Consider the following 5,436-nt stretch of genomic DNA (forward strand, 5'->3'; position numbering starts at 1 on the left):
CGCCCGCCGCTTCCCCCGAGCCGCCCCTCCCGCGCTCCGCCCCGCACATCCATCCCTCCATCCATCCCTCCCTCCGGTCCGTCAGCCCCTCCGCATCCCCCCGGCCGCGGCGCTCCCGCCGCCCGCATCCATCCGTCCGCGCCCCCCCGGCCCTCACCTCTGCTGGGGCGCAGGGAGGGGCGGCCGGCGGCCCGGAGCGCGGCGGGACGGCCCCGAAACTAAAAGCGAAAGCGGCGGCCGCTGCCTCCTGCTCTGCCGGGCTGCCGCGCTCTGCCCGCGGCTGACGTCAAGGGCCCAAATTCCTGCCTTTCCCTGCAGGCAGATTTGTCCATGTAAGGGCTGGGGCCGGGGCCGGGGCCGGGACGGCCGCACGGCGGGAGGGGGCTGCGCTGCGCAGGGGGGGCGGGCGGCGGCGGCTCCCGGTACCTGGGCGGGGGGGAAACGGGGCTGGAGGCGGCTCCGACCCTGTGAGCATCACCTTCCTGCTCTGCATCCAAGAGCCAGGGGAGCCTTAGGCCCAGAAATGCACCCTGTGCCTTCCAGGATACAACTTTTAACACGGAAGTTTTGTCCGGGACTCTTTTGGGTGCTTCTCCAGCCACCCTCTAATCTGTTCTTTTGCAGCTGGGGYGAAGAACAAGGTGAAGGGAGGTAAAAGGTGCGGGGAGTTCCAAAGGAGCTGCCTGTTCACAGATTCAAAATAAAACTTGTCGAGAATACTGAGGAGAGGGGGAAGGGAAACTATKTTCTGATTGCTTTCTGTTTGATTGTTTTGTGGCTATTTCTAAGGACTGCAATTAAATAAATTGAGGTGTTGAGTGTGATTGTTTTTATAATGGAATGTTACCCTTTAAGTAGCTGTTCGGTATGTGCATCTGCCCTGAAGAGAATGGGAAGACAGAAGGGTTACATTTTGTTCAGGCTGTGGAGGGGAGCGTTGCCAAGCCTTACTCATTTGGAAAGAGATTTCTGGGGTGAGTTTTTAGGCGCTTCAAATGTATTTCATTTTTAAAATAAAGGGCTCTGGTGTGTGCTTTCAAAAGATGTTTACACTCTTATCCCATTACCAGCTTTAATGTCCACAGTCAGTGCTTGAYAGCCCCAGGAGGGAAAGATTGCTCCTTTGGACATAAAAAAAAGGACAGTAAGTGCCTAAAAGACTTAAGAAGCTGTAGCAGGGAACTGTGATTCAGCCTGTCTCCACCTTCCCTGGTTGCTGCAGCCAGTGTGTTTCCCAATCAGAGACCCCAAGAGATTTCACGCCAGCCTGGCAGACCCCTCAGAAGGGAAAGCATGACWTATCCCAAATTTAGTCCTCAGTGCAAACCCCCCATCTGGGGTTGATTTGRTGTCCTGCACTGGCCACGTGTTCCAGGGTGCTAAATTCCCCCCAGGAACAGAGAGGCCTGCCAGGGCTAGATTCTCTCCTTAGAAGCAYTGATGCTAAATCTGTGTGAATAGTCACAGCCACAGGTGTTTTTTAAGGACTATGAGTAGAAATGCCCCAGCCTTGTCCTAACCACCTACCTGTGTCTAAAGCCTKCTGAGATCCTAAACCAAAGCTGAACAGCTCATGAGTCACCAGGGCCCTGTGCCATAGRTGTTACCTAGAGAGCCAGCAGGGCTCTGTGAACGTGGCCTCTTGTGAAAGACACGGGCACAGCTGATTTCCACATGGATGAGACCGGAGCAGCAGCTCAAGATGAGCAACCAAAGCCTTCGCCCGAGGCCCTGGAAACTCAGGTTCAGTACCCTCCCTGCAGAGCCTACAGTTCACCTGTCTCCTTCCAGCTGAGTGCTTTGACCACCGGGCTGCGCGGTCATGTTCCTGCATTGCACTCCGAGGACAGCTCACMATGGGATTTTCTTCCACCAGGAGCAGGTGGTTATCACCAGAGGCTTCCTGGCACTCATGTCTGTCAACMTCACCGTGTCTGTCAACCTCAGTGTGGTGGAGCTCTCAACAGCAGATATACGCAGAAACTGTTGCCTGTTTTGTTTTTTTTTTCTTCTCTGTTCGAATTTTCATGCCGATCTGCAACAGTCCTTGTGTTTTCTCAACTGGGATCTAAGGGAAGTATATGAACACTAAAAAAAATACCCTTTGGCTGGAGATGAGAGACAAGTGTTCTCCATTTGGTATTTCAGAGAAAACCAGTGGTCAAATATTTTCCTTGTCCCATATCCAAMAATTATTGCTTCTTTATCCATCAAGCTTATGAAATTTTCCAGTGCTGTTAACAGAAGATAGAATACTATGCCCATCCACAGCAGCCTCTTTTGAATGATCCCARAAGTTTTAATCTTTGAGCCTCTGGAGTTTGAGATAGTAACTACCACTACCTCCATTTTGCTGGTAGATGAACTGTGACTAATCCTCAGCAGCACAGCRGCAGAAGTTTGATTTGCAGCCCATTACCCTTGTAAGGTGCTGCCCAGAATGGTCACTGCCTTGTCAAACACAGCATGAATTTTCTGGGTTTTTTCAATTTCCTATCATGACCAATATCATACACTTTGGAAATGAAAGTAGAAAACTCAAGGTGTTGAGCCTGGCTGTGAAAATCTGCTCTTTGCCTGGAAAGAATCAAAAATACTGGCAAACATACAATCATTCCTTTGGTAATATCTACCGCACCCTGCACCATAGCAGCAAAATGAATTAAACAGCAAAAGAATGAAATGCCTGACATTGCATAGGCCAGTCAGGAGGCAGGAATACAGGAGTCAGCCTGGGCCAGTATTAATTCAAGGAAATTAAGCTTTTTAGTGTTTAAGGTGCATGCCTAGGAGATTGGAAACTTGGCTTCTGCTCCTACTTTCCCTGTGTTGTTAGAGCTACTTTAGACCAGTCAGTTCACCTTTCTATGTCTGGAGGAGCCCTTATAAACCCACAGCACGAGGTTTAGAGCAGGGAATGACACACCATGACCTCCTATCAGACCCCATTCTGTGCAAAGTTTCCAGAAGTCAGCAGGTGAGACCCTGCTTTTCAGAGTTTGGKTCTCTCCTTTTCGGTGAGATTTCAGATGCAAAAATCACAAAACAAAAAAAACTCAGGATAGGAAGAGCCTTTGGGAAACCACAGGAATTCCATCTCTCAGGCCACAAAGCAGGAGCAGTACTGGCTAAACCATACCTGACAGGGGTTCACCTGCCCTGTTTATAAGAATATCTAGAAGCTCCATTCCAGAGCTTCATAGTTGGATAAGTTTGCTTTATCTCTAACCCAGCCACTTTTGCTGCAACTCAGCTCTTGATCAGATGAAGTTGTGGGGATCTGACATATTCCCTGGCTAGCAACAATTCCAGAACAACAGGAAAGTCGCGCACCTGGTGAACTAATTCTTCCGTGGGTGAAGGCCAAAGAGGCTGGAAAACACACTAAGCATGTGTTTTTGGGAGAGCTGCCWCCTAATTTACAGACAAAGATCAGATGCAATTAGTGTTGGATCAACTGGAGACTCCTCTTCCCCAAACCACAGCACTTTTCACCTGCCCTGCCAGGAGGATGCCTGTTTCCACCGAGACGTGTGGTGTCACACTTGACCCTTCCTTCAGTCTCCAAAGCGTATTCTTGGAAGCACRTGCAAAATCTGAGCTCACAGCAATAGCATTCCTGCGGCACTGGGGAAGGAATGAGGAAACACCAGCATGGATACTGGGCAGACAGGAGAGAAGAGACTCATCCTGCAAGCCTGAATTGGCTTCCAAACAGGGTGCTTGTTTCTGATGGAGAGATACACGTGGGTGCTGCCTGGTGGAAGGAATCTGGGAACAGCAGCGCCCAAGCTTTGTCACTCTCCACTTTGCCGGTAARTTTGCACCCAGATGGGAATGCAGGACATGGTACTGAGCAGACTTTAGTGAATCTCATATCTCTGACAACAATTGAGACTGGGCCAAAACCCCAAGGGAATCCTCACTGACCAGATATAAAATTTCCAACAAACTCCCCACTTTTCTGTGAGGGTTATCAGAGATAACGACCACCATCAAAGCCTCCATTTCTGTGCACATCTCGAAGGTGCTCAGTTTCACCTGGCCATCAGTCCTGTCTAATTCCATATCATATCACTGTTGTCCACGGTGAGTTTGGGGTAGGTCAGGAAATTATAAACCTCCCTGCACAGCTTTCAGGCTCTCTCCCTGCTCTGCTCCATCCCTGTCTGGGCCAGAGCAGCCTGTGCCTCAGCAGTGGTAAAGCTTTGTAAAASTGCTGAATTCCAGTGCTGAGGAGTATAGTTAAGCAGTGTGCTAGTGCAGCATACTTCGTTTTAAGGACATGCTTAAATCAAATTTGAGCCCAGAGAGATTTTAGCTTAGGTTTAAGCGTTCCATTGAACGGGGTGGATTTAAGGATTGTAGTGTTTTGCTAGACTGGATCTCTGGTTAATGAGTTAGGAGACTTGCTCGTGCCTAGAAGAAAGAGCTGCCTGAAGCATTTCGCCACATCCAAACCATTACTAGCACTACTCCTTTTTTTCTAATTAATTTTGATTAAATTGACACAAAGAATTGGTAAAGAAGTTGGATAATTTTGTAAACAATCCTCACTCTCTGGGTCTCAATGGGAAGGAAAAAGCAAACTTCTAGTATCTCATCAGAATGATGTGATAAAATTAAAGCAGAAGCCACTAGACTTTGTATTTTACACCATCTGGTATCTTGCATAGTATCTGACTAACAGTAAATGTCTCATGTCTAGATTTTAGCACTGAAATAATTTGCTTTACAGTAAGGGAATCAGTTAAATACTTTATGGAGTCTGTGCTGAATAAACAAAGCACCCCAGTCTTAAAAGAAATGTTTGTGGTAACAAATATTTTGGGGGACATTTTCGCATGGGCTGTGACCTCCCTGTTGAGAATCAAAGTGAAAATATTGAATGTACTAAGCAGATGTCTTCTCCCAGTGACAGCAAGATGAGCAGAGACAGCTGGTTAGAAGAACAACAACAACAAAAACACATMATCATTCCTGCTTTGGCTCCAAAAAATCTTGGACTTGTTGTCATGGAAGAAAGTTATGTATATAAGAAGCCAAGAAAGAGACAAATATTATTGAATCTGGTAGCATTTTAGTGAATGTGCTGGAAATAACTTAAGTAGGAAGAAAAACTGGATGCACTCCATTGTTTATTAAAAGAATGCCTTTTCTTATTTCCACAGGGACCTATAGCCTATATAGTCATTAACACATTTGCAAGATAATATGAATATGTTGCTTCACTTGTCAATCTTACCRGCTCTTCTGCTAAAGTAAATAGAGTTACAGCACATAGAAATGTATACAGCCGCAAAAATATTATCTCTGCAAGCTAAAAATGGCAACTGCAGACTTTGCCTGTAACTCCTTCAATCAGGCAACCTGGGTGTAGTGTGAAGACACCCAGAGAGATCTGAAATATTAGGAAGGGAGAAGATGCGAAAATTA

The 5,436-nt window shown here is 47.2% G+C and overlaps 1 long non-coding RNA gene across 1 annotated transcript in view; it reads right to left on the reverse strand.

Annotated features, from left to right (window-relative positions):
- Nucleotides 1–353, reverse strand: part of LOC130579659 (uncharacterized) — a 92,188-nt gene extending 91,835 nt beyond the window's left edge. Inside the window, exon 1 of the long non-coding RNA XR_008966039.1 lies at nucleotides 158–353. This is a non-coding gene — a long non-coding RNA (uncharacterized LOC130579659). The remainder of the gene's footprint in view (nucleotides 1–157) is intronic.
- Between the last annotated feature and the right edge of the window lie 5,083 nt (nucleotides 354–5,436).

The sequence above is a fragment of the Malurus melanocephalus genome, unplaced genomic scaffold, assembly GCF_030028575.1.
Source record: "Malurus melanocephalus ecotype Western Australia unplaced genomic scaffold, MMel_1.1 scaffold_284, whole genome shotgun sequence".
Taxonomy (NCBI): Eukaryota; Metazoa; Chordata; class Aves; order Passeriformes; family Maluridae; genus Malurus; species Malurus melanocephalus.